This window comes from Ascaphus truei, chromosome 5, assembly GCF_040206685.1.
Source record: "Ascaphus truei isolate aAscTru1 chromosome 5, aAscTru1.hap1, whole genome shotgun sequence".
In the NCBI taxonomy this organism is placed as follows: domain Eukaryota; kingdom Metazoa; phylum Chordata; class Amphibia; order Anura; family Ascaphidae; genus Ascaphus; species Ascaphus truei.
This window is the reverse complement of record NC_134487.1, coordinates 298855746-298878205: the sequence shown is the minus strand read 5'-3', so window position 1 is coordinate 298878205 and position 22460 is coordinate 298855746. Positions and strand designations below refer to the sequence as shown.

The window sequence follows — 22460 nt, the reverse complement described above, 5'->3', positions numbered from 1 at the left end:
AGAATAATTTAGATTTAACAAATGTGTGAATGACAGCTGTAAATACTGAGCAATAGACAAGTCACACAGATTACTGTTGCTATTGAATAACGGAACATATATAACTTAGTATGAAATGTTATGTAAGTATGAAGTACGTTATTTGAAATAAGCATCACTTAAAATGTCTGTTATTATCACATACCATAGTAAGACATCACACGTCTTTCAGTATCTTCATAAGACATTACCTGGCCAAACATGATGACACAGACATATATATCATCAACTATTGCACCTTAAAGGTGATATATCTTTCTATGTAATCTTATTATACTGTAGGTCCATCATCGCGTGGAACTCTACGGGAAAACCCACCACTGGGACATCTTCTGTGGGTAAGCAAATTAAGTAAAAATGTTCCATTTCGGTAATGTAAGAATGAGGTCAGTGGCATATAACGCCACGTTCACAGGCAGTGGCAAATTGTCAAACATATTATCAAACATACGAAGTACAGTGACCTACACGTCTGAAGTATGTCCTTACAGAAAACAGGATCATATAGTGAAATTGCATCACAACTTGTACAATGTCGAGTGTAAATGTGATGTCACAGGTGTAACGCAACATAGCTACAAAAATGTAATATTAACCAACTTAGATATAATTAATGAATGTTAACTACATATTATAAATAACTGTACTGTCATTATTAGAAAACTATATTTTAAAATTATATATATATTTTTTTAATCAAGCGCTCCTTGGTGGCGTCAGGAACCACAACAGCACCTTGTGTACCGTCTGCGGAGGCTGATGACACTACGGCCTTAGGCTTTGCGGGGCCCCTGGTAAAAAAAAAGGGAACTTACAAATTGACGAGCAAACCTCCTGCAGAGTTGCGTCATCATGACATCACGGGGTCATGTGACGTCACATTGACATGGCAACGTGACGCTGCAGGAGGCGGCCTGCTGTGCAGAAAGTAAGAGAACACACACCACCACCCCCCCCCCACCTATCTCTTTGCCGGTGTGGGGTCACTGCCTCCTTCTGTCGGTGCCGGGATCCAACTCCTGACCAGAGGTTTGAGCTGAAGGAGGGGGTCTCGTGCTCCCCCCCCCCCCCCCCCCCCACGGTCGAGTAAAAGTTGGGTCCCGGCGACGAGAGGACGGATCGGAGCGAGAGAATGGAGTGTGGGGCCCTCCTCACCTTGCCCTATGTCCGGACCTGATATAACCCCTGCATAAACTCAAGAGGAATTCACATTCATTTTTGAGCCCGTACTGATGGATGTGAAGGATCAGCCAACACGTGTGTCTCCAACGTCAAGCTGCATGTGCCACGTGATGTCAGTACCACAAGAAACCATTTATTTATTTATAAAATATTTTGCCAGGAAGTAATACATTGAGAGTTACCTCTCGTATTCAAGTATGTCCTGGGCACAGAGTAAAACAAATAGTACATGGTAAAAAGTACAGTTACATAATGAGCAGCGTATACATTATATACAAGACATTGCGTGCACAGTTAAAGATAATATATATTATGAGCGTATGAAACAGTTACAGACCAGATTAAAGTGTGAGACAGCCTTAGATTTGAAAGAATTTAAACTGGTGGTGGATGTGAGAGTCTCTGGTAGGTTGTTCCAGTTTTGGGGTGCACGGAAAGAGAAGGAGGAGCGGCCGGATACTTTTTTGAGCCGTGGGACCATGAACAGTCTTTTGGAGTCTGATCTCAGGTGATAGGTGCTGCATGTGGTAGGTATAGGTGCTGCATGTGGTAGGGCTGAGGAGCTTGTATATATATACAGTACTATATATACAGTACTACCACTGGAGCACACTATATCTACTTTCACATTAATATATAAAAAAATATATATATATATACACACACACATCCACACTATATATATTTTTCAAGTATTAAAATAGGGCTCAGTCCAAATAAATGAGTATAATAACTCCTGCTGTCTACTTGCTGCTTCTTGAAGGAGGGAACCCCTGAGTCCTCAAATGAATATATATATATATATATATATATATATATATATATATATATATATATATATATATATATAATCAAAGGCTCCTTACCAGGCAGACCAGAGAATCCAGGGTGCCTACTTTGGATTCCCTGGTCTGCCTGGTAAGGAGCCTTTGATTATATTATATTCATTCATATGGGACTAAGCACCTGTCTTCATCTTTATTTGTGTGCCATCTGCTCTGTTACATATATATATATATATATATATATATATATATATTATATATATATATATAGTGATAGAAGCGCATGGAAGAACAATAGCATGAAAATATAGCCAAACTGTAATAACATGAATCACCAAGTTTAATAAATAAGCAATTTTCGACACTCCTATTGAGTGCAATTATCATTGTTTTCTTTTTATTATGTTTAGTGATTCATGTTATTAAATTTGGGCTATTTTCATGCTACTGTTCTCCCATGCGCTTCTATTGAACTATATATAGGCATATATATTAATGTGTTTACATTGCAATGTAATCACCGATTCCATGCTGGTTTGCCTTATATTGCCTACTATATATATATATATATATATATATATATATATATATATATATATATATATGTATATATATATATATATATATATATATATCATTTCCAATTGATAGCCCTATCTTTGCTACGTATGTAGTGGGCTGAAGTAGGTGATTAAAAAAAGTATTTAATTTCAAGCGTTAACCCCGTTCCGATAAATACCGAAATGAGTAGGATTGCATTTTTTTTTTCTTTTACGAAAACATGCGCTATTGTGGCTATTTATACCAGTAACGCGATTTTTAAACTCATGCGATAAAAAGTTCCAGATTTTTTTAGCGGTGCAAGTTTACTGGATTGCAGTCTCAAAATAACGGACTGTTTTCGGCGATAATAATACCGCCTTTTTTAATAACCGCTGTTTGATGTGTCTCGTTTGCAGCACAGACATTGTAACCCTTATGGAAACTTCCCTTTTGTCCCTGAACATGCCCTTGTTAAGTTCTAAATTAGTGAATCTAATTTCTCCCATAAAACCCAATTAGAGACCGTGCTAAAAAAAAAAAAAGAGCTTCTTCTCAGCACCGAGTCGCCAATATTTGAAAGACATCTAGCAACTCAATTATCTTAAACCTGTCCTCCAATCTGTTTCTCTGAGGGAGAAGTCTTGTATTCCCCGGCCTTAAGGACCTGCAAATTAGCTACATTGTAAAGACGATGGATTCCCGTCATGTGCCATTAAGAGAAATCAGAAAAGAGTTCTGAAGTCGGGTGATGGAGTATCGCTGTGTATTTCACCCTATTGGCTGCTATAGGTGACAGACATATCGTGTTAATTATAGTCTTTCCTGGAGCAAAAAAAAGTGTTGGCCAGTGCTGGAAACACCAATCATTTTGTTCTTTTTTGCTATATTATTTATTTTTTAGGGATAAGAGAAAAATGGATAACCTGTCATAAAATGCCAAAGGGGGGGGGAAAAAACTCATGAAAGTTGCTATATTCACGGCCCTTTATTCAATATTGACAAAGCACACCCTAAATTGTCTAAGACAGTAATCAAATTGCACACACTAAGAAGAATATAACATGTTACCAGTGGGTGCCTGTGGAGGTGTAGACAGCTTTACATGTATCAAATATAATACAAGGAATCCAGAGCACATTCAATTATTGTATTCATATTACAAAAATAATCCAATGTTGCGGACTGATCTGTGCAATATGTGAGATTCATTTGGCAAATGTTTGTGCTCCGGCTCCTTCTATTACTGTATATACCTTTATTCAACACGCTACGCAGCCAGATCTCCCATGCTGGGAAGATGTTCAACTCATTCATTTGACTATCGCTGGGAGGTTGCCAGTTTAATAAGGGCCATGGTCACAAGTCATGAGGCTTCAGCACTGACATCCCCCCCCACTAACCATACATCCCCCCTCCCCACTAAGCATACACCCCCCCCAACTAACCATACAGTCCCGTCCCCCCCCCACTAACCATACACCCCCCCCCCCACTAAGCATACAGCCCCCCCCACTAAGCATACAGTCCCGTCCCCCCCCACTAACCATACACCCCCCCCCACTAACCATACAGTCCCGTCCCCCACCACCACTAACCATATATTTCCCCCCACACTAACCATACACGTCCACTCTCCTTTCTTCCTTGGAGAAAGGGAACTAAATACCTTTTATATCATTATAATACTATTTCTAATTAATATATCATTATAATAGCTATGTTTCCTATAGCAGTGTTCTCCCAATGTGCTTCACAATTAAAGTACAGTAGGGTTCCGCTCATTTCCCAATGTATACCCATATTCAGGGCCGCCAACAGAAATCGTGGGGCCCGGGACAAACATTTTAAGCAGCCCCCCCCCCCGTGTCGCGGTATTAGGGTATATACGCGGTATATATATATCCCCAAGCCATATAACAAATACCCCAAGCCCCCAATACATATAAAAAAATACCACAATACATATATATATATTTAAAAAATCAGACTTACCTGCAGGGGGAGGGGGGGCGCGGCGTGCCGGTGCCTGCGGGTGGTGGCTGTAGTGCTGGGGGGGCGATGCTGTTGGGAGGCCGGTACGGGGGTGTCCCGCGGCTGCGGGGGGTGTCTGGCAGCTGCGGGGGTTGTCTGGCAGCTGCGGGGGTTGTCTGGCGGCTGCGGGGGGTGTCTGGCGGCTGCAGGGGGTGTCTGGCGGCTGCGGGGGGTGTCTGGCGGCTGCGGGGGGTGTCCGGTGGCTGCGGGGGGTGTCCGGTGGCTGCGGGGGGGGTGCCCGGCGGCTGCGGGAGGTGTCCGGCGGCTGCGGGGGGTGTCTGGCGGCTGCGGGGGGTGTCCGGTGGCTGCGGGGGGGTGTCCAGCGGCTGCGGAGGGTGTCCGGCGGCTGCGGGGGGTGTCTGGCGGCTGCGGGGGGTGTCCGGTGGCTGCGGGGGGGTGTCTGGCGGCAGCGGGGGGTATCTGGCGGCTGCGGGAGGTGTCTGGCGGCTGCGGGGGGTGTCTGGTGGCTGCGGCGGGTGTCCGGTGGCTGCGGGGGGGGGGGTGTCCGGCGGCTGCGGGGGGTGTCCGGTGGCTGCGGGGGGGTGTCCGGTGGCTGCGGGGGGGTGTCCGGTGGCTACGGGGGGGTGTCCGGCGGCTGCGGGAGGTGTCTGGCGGCTGCGGGGGGTGTCTGGCGGCTGCGGGGGGTGTCCGGCGGCTGCGGGGGGTGTCTGGCGGCTGCAGGGGGTGTCTGGCGGCTGCGGGGGGTGTCTGGCGGCTGCGGGGGGTGTCCGGTGGCTGCGGGGGGTGTCCGGTGGCTGCGGGGGGGTGTCCGGCGGCTGCGGGAGGTGTCCGGCGGCTGCGGGGGTGTGTGGCGGCTGCGGGGGGGTGTCCAGCGGCTGCGGAGGGTGTCCGGCGGCTGCGGGGGGTGTCTGGCGGCTGCGGGGGGTGTCCGGTGGCTGCGGGGGGGTGTCTGGCGGCAGCGGGGGGTATCTGGCGGCTGCGGGAGGTGTCTGGCGGCTGCGGGGGGTGTCTGGTGGCTGCGGCGGGTGTCCGGTGGCTGCGGGGGGGGTGTCCGGCGGCTGCGGGGGGTGTCCGGTGGCTGCGGGGGGGGTGTCCGGTGGCTGCGGGGGGGTGTCCGGTGGCTGCAGGGGGGTGTCCGGTGGCTACGGGGGGGGTGTCCGGCGGCTGCCGGAGGTGTCTGGCGGCTGCGGGGGGTGTCTGGCGGCTGCGGGGGGTGTCCGGTGGCTGCGGGGGGGGGGTGTCCGGCGGCTGCGGGGGGTGTCCGGTGGCTGCGGGGGGGTGTCCGGCGGCTGTGGGGGGGGGGGTGTCCGGTGGCTGCGGGGGGGTGTCCGGCGGCTGTGGGGGGTGTCCGGTGGCTGCGGGGGGTGTCCGGCAGCTGCGGGGGGGTGTCCGGCAGCTGCGGGGGGGTGTCCGGCAGCTGCGAGGGGTGTCCGGTGGCTACGGGGGGGTGTCCGGCGGCTGCGGGGGGGTGTCCGGCGGCTGCGGGGGGTGTCCGGTGGCTGCGGGGGGGGTGTCCGGCGGCTGCAGGGGGGTGTCCGGCGGCTGCAGGGGGTGGCGATACAGCAGGGGTTTGGCGGCTGGTCACAGCGGTTGCTGCTGGCCCCGCTGCAGGCACGCCACGTGTGTGCTGCGGGGGTGGGGCCGATGCTGGCCCGATGCTGCAAGGGGGGATGTCGGGACGGCCTGGTGGGGGTGGGGGTGGTAACGTGACGGTGGCGGGGGGAGGAGGAGGTGGCAGTGCTGCAAGGGCCCGGTGGCTGGTAACGGCAGTTGCCACCGGCCCCGCTGCACCTGTCACCCAATGCTGCTCCTGCGCGCGACGGGCCTCCCTCTCACGCCGGCGCGCCGGAAGCCTTAACCCACCCTATTTCCGGCGCTGCCAACAATGAGACCCGGCGCCACAGAGGTTTTTTTTTTTTTTTAAATTAACTGGCGCCCGGCTGCGCAGGGGGCCCGAGCAGCCGGCCCCCCTGACCCACGGAGCCCGGGACGCCAGTGCCCTTTGTCCCCCGCTGTTGGTGGCCCTGCCCATATTCATTAGGTTCTGTGCTTGTTCCGTTTTTCCAGCGAGTTTCAGCATGACGCGCTCAGCAGCTGAGTATCCGGCTGTCACTAAGCAGCAGTTTTAGTGCGTGCGCAGCTGCTTGTCGCGAAACAGTCGGTTTACAGCTCTGCATTTCTGTTTTCAAAAGTACAATACAGTAAAATAGGGCCCCGCTTTACGGCGATTTCCGCTTTACTGCCTGGAGCGGAACATGCCCTGTGAGCGGGCCCTGCTGTATAGGGCCTGGTAAGCAGCATTGTACATACAGTAGGATTGTTACAGACACTGTCCTTACCCAGAGGAGCTTACAATCTATGTTTTCAGTGCCTGAGGCACAGGGAGATAAAGTGACGTGCCCAAGGTCACAAGGAACTGACACCGGGAATTGAACCAGGCTCCCGTGACTCACACTCAGTGTCATTATTTACAGTCAGTGTCATTACTCACTGAGCCGCTCCTCAGCTCAGTGCAACCTTGCACATTATCTGTCATCCACATGGTAATGTGCTAAGACAGGGTTCTCGACTCCAGTCCTCAATAACCCCCAACATGTCAGGTTTTAAGGAAATCCCTGCTTCAGCACAAGTGGCTCAATCACTGAGCCTGACCTGTTGGGGGGTCACGAGGACTGGAGTTGAGAACCCCTTGTGCTAAGGAATATGCTAGGACAGGGATGACCAACTCCAGTCCTCAAGGGCCATCAACAGGCCAGGTATTAAGGATATCACTGCTTCAGCACAGGTGGCTGTCATAATGACCGAGCCACTGATTGAGCCACCTGTGCTGAAGCAGGGATATCCTGAAAACCTGACCTGTTGGTGACCTTTGAGGACTGGAGTCGGCCATCCCTGTGTTAGGACCTTATTTCATCGATAATAAAGTACAAATTACAGCACTTTGGTTCGTTGCTTAGGCACTTTAAGCCGTACAGAATTTCGTGTGTGTTTATCTCATCTTGAGTCAGTGTGTGATATCATTTGTTGTAACCTACAATGTATGTACAAATAGTAATGCATATAACAGATACGCATTATTCACATTCAAGCCAAGTGTAATCATATTCTGATGTATGTACTGTCTTTAACAGACATTACAATACTTTACACACCAGACATTAGAATGTAGTTAATTATATTAGACTATGAGATTAGTGTAGTGCGCATAAAAGTAAAAAGTATACATTATGGGTAAAAATCTAGCAATCTAAGAATAAAGATATGTATTGCAACTCTTTAGCCATGGAATCTAAACACTTTTATTTAATGAAGCCTTTAATTCTTTTTAAATCCATTTAGTGCCAGGGGCGCCAGCCAGGAAATGTATTGCACTAAAGTGCAATTAACCGCAAAATGAGCGTCTAAAAATGTTCTCTCCATGAAATGTCTATTTTTGGCCTAATCATTCAAATGTTTTACGTTTCCGAGAGATGTGATGCAAAATATTTTGCCTCTTTACCCTTCCGCTGCCGAGAGCATCCTACAACGCATTGCTGGCTCCTCTGGCAGTGAAAGGGTTAATCGCGCCTGCTATTGTGAATATGTTGAGACAGGGGTGGCCAACTCCAGTCCTCAATGGGCATCAACAGGTAAGGTTTTCAGGATATCCCTGCTTCAGCATAGGTGGCTCAATCAGTGGTTCAGTCTTTGACTGCACCACCTGCGCTGAAGTAGAGATATCCTGAAAACCTGACCGCCCGTGTTCAGACATTTTTTTTGAGCTGCCCAAATCTCTGTAATATTGGCCTGACATTGCTTCAGAATCATTACCTCTTTTAGGTGTAGCACTGTTTCCCTTCCCCCCCCCCCCCCAAAACCACCCCACCACCCCCACAGCCTATGCTACCTAGTGTGTGGTGCAAATACCTGTTAGGATCAGGAGACCCGAGTCTGATCTGCGATGGTGGGAGATCAGGACAGGCTTAGGTTCTTCTCTGAGATATTCTCATGGTGCTTAGCGCCTCCAGCAGTAGTGGGCTCCAAGGTGTTCGGAGGTCAGCCCCCACTATTGCACTCTTTCTCCCTCTGCCCAAGGACTGATACTCAGACTGAGGTATATTATGAACAAGGTCTTTATTGGGACATACACTGCAGATCTTCTCACAGCAATGCAAGGTCTCAGAGGCTCCTTACCTCTGGATGGTGCTTTGTCCCTGGTAGTATAGGGCATCTGTGGCTGAGTCAGATGTTCCCTCAGTCCAAAGACTCATCCCACCATGGGAGAGTCTGATAGCTCTACTGCTTCCTCTCTCCTCCAGAGCAGGAACAGGACTGACTCTAAATTTGGTAGTCCCCTAATTAGGATAGAAGGGGCGGGCTCGTGGTCTATACCTATCCCTGATAGGCTTACACAGGCCATGAGTTCCCACCTTACTCATGTCCATCATACAGGAGCATGGGTGGGGTGATTAACCCCTTACAGGCCCTTACCCCCTCCCCCCCCCCCCGTTGCAAATCCATTGAGTATTGCTGAAAGGGTGAGGACGTTTTGGGACGTGACAGGGATAAAAACCATGATAATAATGGTGACAGCAGCAACATGGTGTGATGTGTAGGAGAGAAGGAGCATCTCTGGGTATAATGAGCACTTGAGATTTATTGCCACTCCAGGATCTGTACAGAAGACCAGGAGAGTAAGGATCTGTGCAGAGGAGCAGGAGAGTAAGGATCTGTGCAGAGGAGCAGGAGAGTAAGGGTCTGTGCAGAGGAGCAGGAGAGTAAGGATCTGTGCAGAGGAGCAGGAGAGTAAGGGTCTGTGCAGAGGAGCAGGAGAGTAAGGATCTGTGCAGAGGAGCAGGAGAGTAAGGATCTGTGCAGAAGACCAGGAGAGTAAGGATCTGTGCAGAGGAGCAGGAGAGTAAGGATCTGTGCAGAGGAGCAGGAGAGTAATGATCTGTGCAGAGGAGCAGGAGAGTAAGGATATGTGCAGAGGAGCAGGAGAGTAAGGATCTGTGCAGAGGAGCAGGAGAGTAAGGATCTGTGCAGAGGAGCAGGAGAGTAAGGATCTGTGCAGAGCTGCAGGAGAGTAAGGATCTCTGCAGAGGAGCAGGAGAGTAAGGATCTGTACAGAGGAGCAGGAGAGTAAGGATCTGGGCAGAGGAGCAGGAGAGTAAGGATCTGTGCAGAGGGGCATGAGAGTAAGGATCTGTGCAGAGGAGCAGGAGAGTAAGGATCTGTGCAGAGGAGCAGGAGAGTAATAAACTGTGCAGAGGAGCAAGAGCGTAAGGGTCTGTGCAGGAGAGTAAGGATCTGTGCAGAGGAGCAGGAGAGTAAGGGTCTGTGCAGAGGAGCAGGAGAGTAAGGGTCTGTGCAGAGGAGCAGGAGAGTAAGGGTCTGTACAGAGGAGCAGGAGAGTAATAAACTGTGCAGAGGAGCAGGAGAGTAAGGATCTGTGCAGAGGAGCAGGAGAGTAAGGGTCTGTGCAGAGGTGCAGGAGACTGAGGAGAGTAAGGGTCTGTGCAGAGGAGCAGGAGAGTAAGGATCTGTGCAGAGGAGCAGGAGAGTAAGGATCTGTGCAGAGGAGCAGGAGAGTAAGGATCTGTGCAGAGGTGCAGGAGAGTAAGGATCTGTGCAGAGGAGCAGCAGAGTAAGGATCTGTGCAGAGGTGCAGGAGAGTAAGGATCTGTGCAGAGGAGCAGCAGAGTAAGGATCTGTGCAGAGGTGCAGGAGAGTAAGGATCTGTGCAGAGGAGCAGGAGAGTAAGGATCTGTGCAGAGGTGCAGGAGAGTAAGGATCTGTGCAGAGGAGCAGGAGAGTAAGGATCTGTGCAGAGGAGCAGGAGAGTAAGGATCTGTGCAGAGGAGCAGGAGAGTAAGAAGATCTGTGCAGAGGAGCAGGAGAGTAAGGATCTGTGCAGAGGAGCAGGAGAGTAAGAATCTGTGCAGAGGAGCAGGAGAGTAAGAATCTGTGCAGAGGAGCAGGAGAGTAAGAATCTGTGCAGAGGAGCAGGAGAGTAAGAAGATCTGTGCAGAGGAGCAGGAGAGTAAGGATCTGTGCAGAGGAGCAGGAGAGTAAGGATCTGTGCAGAGGAGCAGGTGAGTAAGGATCTGTGCAGAGGAGCAGGAGAGTAAGGGTCTGTGCAGAGGAGCAGGAGAGTAAGGGTCTGTGCAGAGGAGCAGGAGAGTAAGAAGATCTGTGCAGAGGAGCAGGAGAGTAAGGATCTGTGCAGAGGAGCAGGAGAGTAAGGATCTGTGCAGAGGAGCAGGAGAGTAAGGATCTGTGCAGAGGTGCAGGAGAGTAAGGATCTGTGCAGAGGTGCAGGAGAGTAAGAAGATCTGTGCAGAGGAGCAGGAGAGTAAGAAGATCTGTTCAGAGGTGCAGGAGAGTAAGGATCTGTGCAGAGGAGCAGGAGAGTAAGGGTCTGTGCAGAGGAGCAGGAGAGTAAGGATCTGTGCAGAGGAGCAGGAGAGTAAGGATCTGTGCAGAGGAGCAGGAGAGTAAGGATCTGTGCAGAGGAGCAGGAGAGTAAGGATCTGTGCAGAGGTGCAGGAGAGTAAGGATCTGTGCAGAGGAGCAGGAGAGTAAGGATCTGTGCAGAGGAGCAGGAGAGTAAGAAGATCTGTGCAGAGGAGCAGGAGAGTAAGGATCTGAGCATCTTGTGATTGCTGCTGTAAAAGCTCCCACAATGCAGCGCGCCTGCCGCCTCCGTTACAATGTATCCAGGCTGCTGCTGCTGCTGCTGCGGCTGCTGAGGAGGAGAGAGGGGGAAGAGGCTGGATACATTGTAACCAGTGGGCGTGCCGGGGGCGGGGCTTGTGCAGGGGGCGGGGCTGAGCTCTCCTGCACTGACACACACTCACAGCTCTAATAAGCACAGCCCCGCTCCTCACACTGAGCACACTGCGCGCTGCTGCTGCTGCAGGAACTTCCCTGCCTCCCTGAAACTTTTCCCTGCACCCCCACCCCCCCTTGTTGTGACTCCCGCGCCCCTGGATAAACCTTGCACGGGGAGAAGGCTGTTCCTCCAGCACAGACCCGCGTTGTATCCCTAATTCTTCGGAAGGATCTGATTTTTGGAGGTGGGAGAGCAGAGGACTGCGGTGACCCCCCCCCCCCCCCCGGATTGTATTTGGACAGAACTGCCAAACTGTAAGTAACAACATGTCACTTCGATTGCAAGCCCTGGGGGCTGGGGGGGGGAGGGGCAGGGATTTCCTTTGCGATTGTCTGACTTAGTTTGTTGCACTTCTTGTTATACTTCCCTGCACTGCATTGTCTCTCTGGTAAAGCGCTGAGTACACTGTGGGTGCTGTATAAAGACATGCCCCGGTGTGGGCAGCACTCACCTTGCTGGCTGGAGATAAGAGGCTCTCCCTCCAGCAGGCTTAGCTGAGCTGCAGGATTTGCTGCAGCCAGGAGGACATTTAAAGTCCTGAGGAGCTTAAGTCTGAGGATGTCAGATTGTTACCCACCCCGTTCTTCAGAACCCGGGGAATGGGGCCAGGAGGGTGACTATTATCCAGCACATCATTTACTGAATGCTTCAAAGGCACGGGGTCACCATTAAAAGGTGGGTTCCGTGAGTGTAGTGTGTTATCACACGGCTTCTGGCTAGTGCATGGACCTCCTGGTAACTACTCCTTCCACACTGAAGTGTTTATTTTGTGTCAGGGCAGCAGGGACGGAGTAACTGGTTAATATGTGACGCTCTCTGAGGCGAATGTTTTGGGTTTGAATGACAGTCGGATCACTGCAAGGAAACAGCCTGCATCCTCCCTATATCCTCCAGGAGATACACAGTGTTATTGCAACACTGTCATCCGAAGCCAACTCTTGTATGTTTCAACACTTTTCTGTATACAATCTCAGCAGCAGCTTCATTTTTTTTGCCTATTTTATTAAAAAAAAAACTATACACCTTTTTATTAGATAAATGCTCAATAGACTGAGCCACCACCTGTGCTGAAGCAGGGATATCCTGAAAACCCGACCTGTTGGAGGAGGGGGGGGGGCAGAGGGCTTGTGGACTGGAGTTGAGCACCCCTGTATTACACCATCCCCCTCTTACTATTGACATATGTCTTGAGTAAGTCGTAGCTTTATCACCCCCACTCCTCCTGGCAGGATAAAAAGATTAGCAGTAAATCTGTTTTGTTTTTACCACCGGGAATGGGCTGTGTCTGCAGAAATCAGAGCAGGAATGGTGAGTGAATCATGGTCCTCTGGGAAATGTGCAACAAGAAGGGTTAACTCAGGATGGGGGTTTACTCGGGACGTGAAAATAAAGTCCTTATGCAGAATATCAGTGCTGTAGTCCTTGCATGGCCTCTTCTGGTCCTGATTTATACGTTGATTTAGAGGTTTGCGATGTGTCCTGAAGCAGATCTGCAGTAGCTCAAAGGAAACCATTGTATGAAGGGTAATCCAATCCACTACCTTTAAAGGAGTTCATGATCACAATGGCTACACACTTTTAATTGTCAATAGCTACTTGTTTTGAAGTCTGCATCCCATAAAGTGTCCCCCCCCCCCTAAAACCTTTCATGCATGTTATTCCCTCAAAGTATCAACCCATCATACTCTGTCCCTTCCTGTATCATCAATCTGGGGACAGGGGGGTTAATATGACACAGAATTAGCGTAGAAAACTTGTCAAAGATCTGTGTGTAGTGATCACGGTACATATAGGCTTGAGGGTCGTACTGTACATAATATTATGTGTGGACAACATAGTGGACCATATTTACTAAGCAGCATTCTCTGATAAGACGCCCTCCCAGCGCTGGAAAGCACTGTTAACCCCCATTTAAGTCAATAGTCTGTAATGTGTTCTCCAGCACTGCAAGAAGACATGAACTGCTGCTCCCAAACTGGAAATGACCTTCACTTGGCTTGATCAGTGGTTTGTGACTATCACTGTAACATGTACTTGACACTGCACTATAATGCTGATCTCACTCCCTGTGTGTGAACATTGGGGAAACATTTAGAAGCCTGAGACCTTCTTTTTTTTAACAGCTTCAATCTGGTGATACATTGCCCTGCCATAAATCATTGCCACTTCATGACACAAGGAGTACAACATGCATTTGTTTTTAGATTTGCGATGAGATAAAGGTAGTTAGTGGTTGTTCTCGCCCTACAGCTATAGAATCCTATTTTCACTGATGTATAGTTATAACATGTTATGTATACCTTTTTAAACCTTACTACTGTATATTCATGGCACTCATAATACTACATTGAAAACCGACTCCCAATTTCTTTCCCACGTTGCATATCTTCTCCACTCGTGGTTCGTGACAGAACTGGCAGATAGCAATATGTAACATTCTGCAAGTGGATATGGAAGGAAAGGGAAACCTTTTGTGCAGAAATCTGATATATGACCCACTGTCATTTTTGTGAGATTTTACTGAGATTCAGCTTTTTCAATGAAAAATAGCCTTTGGAAATGTAGACAGGGCAAAAACAGAGAGAGGGGGAAAGCTTTCAATGTGTCCCAGATGGGAAAATGCTGCACCGTATTTATCAAAGAAGAAAATCACAATGGGAATGTTTTTTTTCCTGGGTAAACGTGGTGCAGATTTTATTTATTTTATTGTGCATTGATAAATACACCCCATAAATGGCATTTTTCCGCCTCACTGGTGAAATCGTATTTTTCTTTACATTTGTGTCAACTAACCAGGAGCGAATAAAATCTATATTCTTACTCTGGTGCAGATGTGAAGTTTCTTGGGAATATACAAGACATGTGTTTAGTATGCAGTTGTCATATTTTGTAGGATAGGAACTGTAACTTGCCTGTAAAATCCTGTCTTTTTGTTATTACCTTGTATCACAGTTGATACCTATAACTTTCAGTGGCATCACTTGTGTTTTATTTCTTCTTTCGATTTATAACTGTATAAGTATTCATGTGTATGTCATGTTTTTGTGATATGCACAATTTTTAAGTTGATTGCAAAAATGTTAACAAAGTTAACAAGGATTGTCTTCTAGGGATTTAGCCAGTTTCTGTCAAAATAATGCCAGAGGAGGCTCTATTTTATTATTCACGGCTACATAATAGATCAAATGTTTCATAAATGTTTCATAATTACAGCACATAAAATATGTGTATAAAAGAGAGCCAGCACAAAAACTGAAATCCTGCACCAGCAACCCAATAGCTTGGCCTCATGGCTACTGTCCCACACCCACAGTGACTCCTACCAACCATGGTGGCCAAGCACTGCCATCTACTGCACTTATTCCCTCACCTGCTGTCTCTGTAAGTCTAACATACCACTTAGATTGTAAGCTCTCCGGGGCAGGGATTTCCTTTCCTATTGCATGCATTTGCTGCGCTTATTGTATTATTGCCTGTGCTGTGTTGTCTTTGTGAAGCTCTGGGTACACTGTCAGTGCCATATAAATAAAGAAATACATGCATACAAAAAGTAAGAGAGCCAGCCCTGGCTATAAGTCATGAAGAACTGGCACTGATGCTGAACGAGAGCCTTGCCAAAAACCTAGACAGCTTGTACCAACACAACATAAGGTAAAACCTCCATCAGCAATAAAAAGTCTGCATCAAATCTGTCTAATAGAGCAGGGGAGCGCACACTTTTGGAGCTGCGCCCCTTGCCTGCTCTCACTCGCTATCGCGCCCCCCCTTACCTTGTTTGGTGGCGTCACGTGATGTCATTTGACGCCGTGTTGCCATGGTGACGCGTCCCAGCAAATTCTTCAGAATCCCGGTAAGTGAGTTGCAGAGGCCGCACGCGAACCCCCCACCCCCCCCCCAGCATTTAATTTAAATACCTCGGGGAAGAGCAAAAGGCCTCTGCAACTGCCCGCACCCCCCCAAAAAAAATCCCGTGCCCCCCCCCCCACTTTGCGCGCGGCTGTAATAGGGAATCCACATGAGACCTGACCAAGAAAAGGCACCAGATCATAGAGGCGGCACCAGTGAAGAACACGAGAACCTATAACAATACAGGCTAAGATAGGGCCTCGTATGAGAGCACACACCTGATACAACAGCACTGCAAAAACCAGGCCCTGCTTCAGCTCTGAATAATGTCCCGAGCCTGTGTGCGCTGGTGCTGAGCAGGGCATGGGGACGTGCAGCCCTGATATCTCGCACACGTGTTTCTTGTTGTTGCACATATAGATGTTGCCGAAGTTATTGACCCCCCGCTGGCGCTTTGCTGCGGGGGACGACGCAGGAGAAACTGGAATGGCCTTGAATCAACAGTGCACGAAAGGGGGAAAAGGCTAAGAGGCCGCGTTCCCCGCGGGAGCGTTGCCAGCGGGCGCATTAACATCTGCTACAACTGTATGCCTCTCGTTTCGTGCACAATAGTGGCATTCGCCCGTTTCAGTTGTCATCATTCTTACTCTATCCCACTTAAAGAGACAGTCCTTCCTGGGGCCAAAGTAATCGCCCCGCGCGGCGTGTGATGGGTTATATGTAGGTATGGTAAAATCCGGGAAGCATATGGTTTTTTTTTTTTTTGCGGTCAATGTTTCCATGGCAAGTGCTTCCTATAGATATTTTATGATCTTTAGTGATATGATTGTTTTGTGTCTACAGCTAAGTTGGCAAATCCATTGTATTATTTTTTTTTTCCCCCTTTTATTTAAATTTAATTCTGATGCTGTTATTCAATATAAAACGAAAGAGCAGAATAAATATTTGACCAGTGAATTACACATTCTATCTTCACTGGAAACAAACAATTCAAAAGTTGAACTTTTAAAAGTGATTTTGAATTTTCCTAACGAAGCTGATTACATTGATAAGTTGTTTCAAAATATTTAGTTTTCTGCTTTTGTGGGATTTCCTGTTTAACTAGTGAAAAACAAAATGATAGAATGCAACAAATTGAAGCAGTTGGTCCAGTTTATCAAGGACAGACGTATCTCTATATAAAGTTGCAGTAGTATCTGGTATAACAGCGTTTAAAACAAAGCAAGTTAACCCCAATCGTGTGTGTGTGTGTGTGTGTGTGTGTGTGTGTGTGTGTGTGTGTGTGTGTGTGTGTGTGTGTGTGTGTGTGTGTGTGTGTGTGAGCTGAAGGGATAATATTCTTGTCGTTTGGCTGGTTGACTTGATAATCAGCATCGGTATTTTATACTTGGTGAAATGCATCTATAAGTTTACAAAACTGGACTAATGCTTATTCTCTTTATTGTGTGAGTGAGCTGAAACCCACGTGCACTCCAGTGTGGAGATGAATTTAAGAAACACTTCAGGGTTTGGCTAGAATGGAAATAAAATTCTCCACCTCCAAAAAGTCGAAATGACTGCAGTTCATCAATGAGTAGCAAGTTCCTTTCGATTAGCAACGAATCTATGTCAGGACCCCACGGTTCAAATTCTGTATTACCCATATAGCCCATATAACCCATATAGCCTATATGGGATAGCGGCTTTTAAACAAATTAATCACAAATATCCGTTTGAACAGTTAATATTGTATATGTTTTAAAAATCTAAATCGGGGATCTTCTACAGGTGGCCAGAGAGAGGCCTGGAACAAAGGTGTCCACCTCCTGTCCTCAAGGGCCACTAACAGATCAGGATATCTCTGCTTCAGCACAGGTGGCTCAGTCAAAGAAGCAGGGATATCCTGACCTGTTGGTGGCTCCTGTGGCCTAGAATGTGGCCCTTGGACTTTCTGCTTGTGATACTTTCTGCCCAGTGCCCTTAATCACATTGAACTGACTTGTTAGCGAAGGTAATGTACATATGTTATAGAAGGAGCGGCTCGGTGAGTAAAGACACTGACTGGCACTCAATTTGGAGCAGGGGAGCCCGGTTCAATTCCCGGTGTCAGCTCCTTGTGACTGTGGGCAAGTCACTTTATCTCCCTGTGCCTCAGGCACCCAAAACACAGATTGTAATCTTCACCGGGCAGGGACCTGTGCCTGCAAAATGTCTCTGTAAAGCGCCACGTAAAACAAGCAGCGCTATACAAGAACATGCTTTAAAAAAAAAAATGCTTGCGCAAATTTGAAATATTGTCATTTTCAGGTCTGTAAATGTATCTTAAATGACATTACAGTAAACCTGTGGCCCTTCTGAATGTTTTCCAATCTGGCCACTTTGGAGAACTAGTTACAGAGAGCCCCGATCTATATTATCAGCCCCAAACCATTTCTATTCCAGTTTCTATCTTGTTTACCCTTAGCGATGCTAGGGATGGAGAGATTACATGTAACAAAGGACAATAATGGCTCCAACTGCGTTTATACTGCTATGCAAAAATATCTGGCTGTTTTTGTATTGTTATTGTACTCAGTTGTCCTCTGATAACACACGTTTCTCAGCTGCTGTTGATTCTTTAGTGGCACCGACTTCAAAGGGAACGAAATCCATGGCTAGTGAATAAAGCGTTTTGTTTTAGTGATGTTCCGGACCATCCAGCTGCTAAAGCAATTGCAGGAAAGGCCGTTATGCACCCAGGTTAGGCAAATGGAGTGAACGTACTATCTTGGATGCATTGTACTGCTTTTCTATTGTGGCAGATCCCTCCGCAGCAACAGTTCTGTGTGAATCCGTGTTTGCAGGCAGGCCCAAGCTGCTCTCTCTGCAGGGCCGCATTGGAACATTTCTCTAACGGAGTTAACCTTGCTCCAGGTATGGTTATGGCAACTTGTTGGCTCTGTGCATCATAAACGCCTGGCCTGTTGGTGGCCCTTGAGGACTAAACTTGGATCAAACTGGATTGGGCAACTTTTACTTTGCACGTGAAATAACTTTTATTAAGGGGGAGCTCGATCAGGTTGGTCAGTACAGCAACCCTACAGAATAGGCCAGCCTCGCATTGTAATGTGTTGCATGCAGCAGACACAAGATTTTTAGGCCTGCATTCACTAAGCACAGATGTGGGGTATCGCACCCCGATTCTGCATTACCTGCCATTGACGGGAATGGCACATAACATTGGTTCGGGTGCGATACTTGGGGGATCCTTTAGGATCTTGCTAATAATACATTTTTCTACCTTTTGCGGAGAGACTAGGAATCGATTTTAGTGAAGACCCAGAAATTCTTTTGGGGCCAGAATTTGTGTAAAATATTTATTTGTAGCACAGAATGTTCTTGATCATGGGCAGTAGCTGGCATTTCATATGGCTCAAAAACCTTTGCAGCATTTCTGGCAGCACGTTAAAATATTTATTATAAGCAGCATTTATGTTAAAATATTTCATATAAGCAGCATTTGAATTACCTTTAATGAAAACGAATTACCTAAGCTGCCGATCGATAAGCAAAGATTCTGCTTCCCTGAGTTCACCTACAATGTATTCTTATATTACTAAGGTAACATTATCTATTGTTACAGTTTGCAGCTCAAACTGCTGGGAACATTGGCAACAAATTATCACACACCGGAAAGCGTTGTAAAGATCTTGCGCTGCTGGGGAAGTCTCCTAACAAATCAAAGGATCCTCAGTATATTAAGGCAGCAATCCAAGCACTGCTTTCTCCGTAGCTACACCCTATTACTTTCAGCTCCACGGGCCAGCTTCTTCCAGAGATACCTCTGTAGGGGCTGCTGGTAATCACGCTGGCTTTGCTAGCATGGATGACATAATGGCGACGTTTCAAAGCTCCCGCACCCTGCGAGCCAGTAAGAAGCCGTAACGTCCATCGGGTGAGGCTTCCTATTGGCTCACGTGTGACTGGGGGCTTTAAACTTTGCTGAGATACTGGCACCCCCTTCTGAGGGCTGTGTCTCGGTAAGCCGGGGGTCCTCGAAGCTGAAATGAATGGGATTCAGCTCCGAAGACCCCCTGCTTCAAACCTCCTGCTTCAAATCCATGTTAAAAAAAAAAATAATAATAAAAAAACAGCGCATGAAATGCTTCTTTTTTAAAACTCATTAATAATTATTTAAAATATATATATATATTTATTTATTTTACACATCCTTTCTTGGTACAGCAGCTCTAAGCCAGAACCTCAGAGCAGAGGCCTGGCAGTCTCGCCCCCTACCCCCCCCCCCCCCCAAAAGTGCAGCCCCACTTCCATAACCAGATCTTAGGTTAGGTCCCCAGTACATGCTGCAGGAACAAGAACCGCCCCTCAATGGGGCCGGGCCCACTAGCTGCCTTGGGCGCCGCGTTGCTCGACCAAGATTTTTCTGAAGACAATAAAATTGTCTTCAGAACTGGCGACGGAGCGCTGGCCAACCCCTAAACTCCCCCTCCCCCACCCGGCGGTTGAGCCACTGGGGGCGAACCAGCCGGGTGCCGTGTACCTGCCACGCCTCCCCCCCCATCTCCTGCAGCTCAGCCACAGATCGGAGATCACAGCTGCACGCGCCGCCAGCCTGTCAGGATTCGTGCAGCGCCAACACCGGGGTCGTAGCCTTACTTCTGCTGGTGACACACTTTCACCAGGACAAAGTGAAAACATTTTCTAAGGGGCTATTTAATAAACTCCCCAAACAGCTCTAAATGCTTCACAAGAAAATGTCGCTGGTCTTCTCCCTATAGTGTGGGGTTTTTTTTGTTGGAATATCACTTTATTTAATGAAACATTAATTCTGTCAGATTTCCATGCGACGTGTCTAATTTGTGTACACTTTTTCAGTGAAAAGAGAAACAATCTGGTGAAAATGACGGCTATACACTGGAAAGATTGTCCCCGTTTTCCATTGCTAAATCTCTTCATTAGGCCGTGATTATAGCAGAAATCGCTGGCGACGCCGCTTGACGTAAGCTTCAAAACAAAACAATCACATGCAATGAAGCGCACACACCAATCGCGACGGAAGCGCTACGATGACTTTACCGGATCGCTCTGCAGTTTCTGGTATAATTGAGGCCTTACCCTTCGACTATTTGTAGCGTGGGAGCAGGAAATGGGCGCCGGGGCAGGAGGTGGCGGCAGCAATAGCAACGCAAGAAAAAGTTATTCGTTGCCTGAAGATTCTTCTTGTGTCTTCGTTTAAATAAACCAGTGTGCGAGTCTCCATAGATCCTCTTCCCACTTCCCTTTTATGTACCACGTGTTCAAAAAGCACGTGGCCTGCCCATCCCTCTCATTTTGGCGATGTGCCACAGGTATGTGTCCTGCACCTGACATATATGTGGTGCTAGAGAAGTAATTTATTTCGATAAATTAACCACTTCACCGTGTCTTGGAGAGTGTTGCACCGTCCCGGTGTTAATGGTTAATGCAGGGGTTCTCAATTCCAGTCCTCAAACCCCCCAAACCGGTCAGGTTTTTGAGGATATCCCTGCTTCAGCACAGGTGACTCAGTCAGTGGCTCAGTCACAGACGAAGCCCAAGCTGCTCTCTCTACGGGTCCGCATTGGAACATTTCTCTAACAGAATTACCCTTGTTCCAGGTATCATTAAGGCAACTTGTTACTGTAGCTCTGTGGTTGGTCAAAGGGTGAGCCACTGATTGAGCCACCTGTGCTGAAGCAGTGATATCCTGATAACCTGACCTGTTTGGGGAGGGGGAAGGGTCTGGAGTTATGAACCCCCGGGTAGTGGATGTTTATGAATTAGGAACATGTAATGTAGGAATACGTTTGATCTTCAGAGAGAGACCGGAGCCCAGATTTACAGCTACTAAAAAAAAGTACTAAATAGTTCCAGCCCTCCTGACCTTGCGTTGTAAAATCACCATGGATATCCTTTTTCTTTTGTTACATTGTTGCCTAGGCAAACGCTCGGTAGCTAAAATATATAGAAATCCTTCGTAAAAGCTTCTAACTGTTTCAGGAACCAGCTGCAAAACAATTAGTAAAAGGCAGGAGAGCAAATTATTCTTAAAATGTTCCATGCGGTGTCTTAGAAATACTATAACTCGATGTATACTGCGACCTATTACTGCGATCAATTAGAAAAGGTGCAGACTGGGCGAGTGTACTGGAATGACGGGGTGTGGGGGACCCCCAAAATCGAGAGAAGATTTGGGAAACTGGTAGAATGCCCCATGGCGGTGTGTGTGTGTGTGTGTGTGTGTGTGTGTGTGTGTGTGTGTGTGTGTGTGTGTGTGTGTGCGTACAGTATGTATAAATGTTTGCATGTATAAGCATAAAGACTATTCTCCACCTGGGCGACTCTGCGAGTCCTCCATTGCATTTCTTTAGGCTGCGGCCCGGCAGGGAGCGGGCGCTCGTTCTCTGCGCCCTGCTCGGGCCGACGATTCGTGGCCGGCTAGGTGCGTGGGTGGGGGGGGGCCACATCTTGGTTGGCGCAGCCAAGACGTCACGGAGCTGGTTCGCCCTCATTGGCAAATTCAAATTTGCTTTCTTGGCAAACAGGTAAGCGCCGCGCATGCTCAGGCGCTTGCTCACGCTGGCCACACACATTGCAGCAATGTGTTTCATCGCGGCCAGCGTGAGCGCGTCCCCACTCAGCGCCACCCTGGCCGAGGCCTTACACTTCCTCCTCTCACTTTCCCCACTCAATCACACTCACGCCTTCTCTTTCTCTCACCGTCTCCTTCTTCACCCTCTCGTTCACTTTGCCCCCTCTCTTTCTGTCCTCCCTCTCACTCACCCGAACCCCTTTTTTCTTTCTTGCTCCGCTCTCTATCACCTGGTGCTGGGGGTCCCACGGCTGGATGCGGAAGTTGGGCCAGTAATGTCCGCGTGCGCTGGGGGAGGGCCTTGCAGCTGAGGAAGGCTGGAGCCCTGCGGCACACTGAGGCCCCAGCAGCCTGACACAGAAATGTTTTTTTTTTATGCTGGGAAATATAATTAGTAAACGTTGTAAAAGGCAATGATGGTAAATGGTGCATTACTGATACAGCATATCATCATGTCCCTATGAAACCATAAAGTACTCCAATTCCAATGTTATTCTATATATCTACATCCTGTAATAATGTACGAGTGAGGACAAGCCTATTCCAACGTTTTTGGCTGTCATAGCCCTCACTGCTTGTTGGGGGGGCAGAGACTGTTTGCACTGGATCC

General features: G+C 48.1%; 1 protein-coding gene across 3 annotated transcripts in view; it reads left to right on the top strand.

Annotated features, from left to right (window-relative positions):
• Positions 1 to 11399: 11399 nt before the first annotated feature.
• RASSF8 (Ras association domain family member 8) overlaps positions 11400 to 22460 on the top strand; it is a 102546-nt gene continuing 91485 nt past the window's right edge. The window contains exon 1 of one of the 3 annotated variants that reach the window (XM_075602854.1): positions 11400 to 11669. The gene's annotated coding sequence lies outside the window, so the exon portion shown is untranslated. Of the gene's footprint in view, positions 11670 to 11951; positions 12091 to 12541; positions 12724 to 22460 lie in introns of those variants that run through there. The other 2 variants (XM_075602855.1, XM_075602856.1) reach the window with 2 other exon arrangements.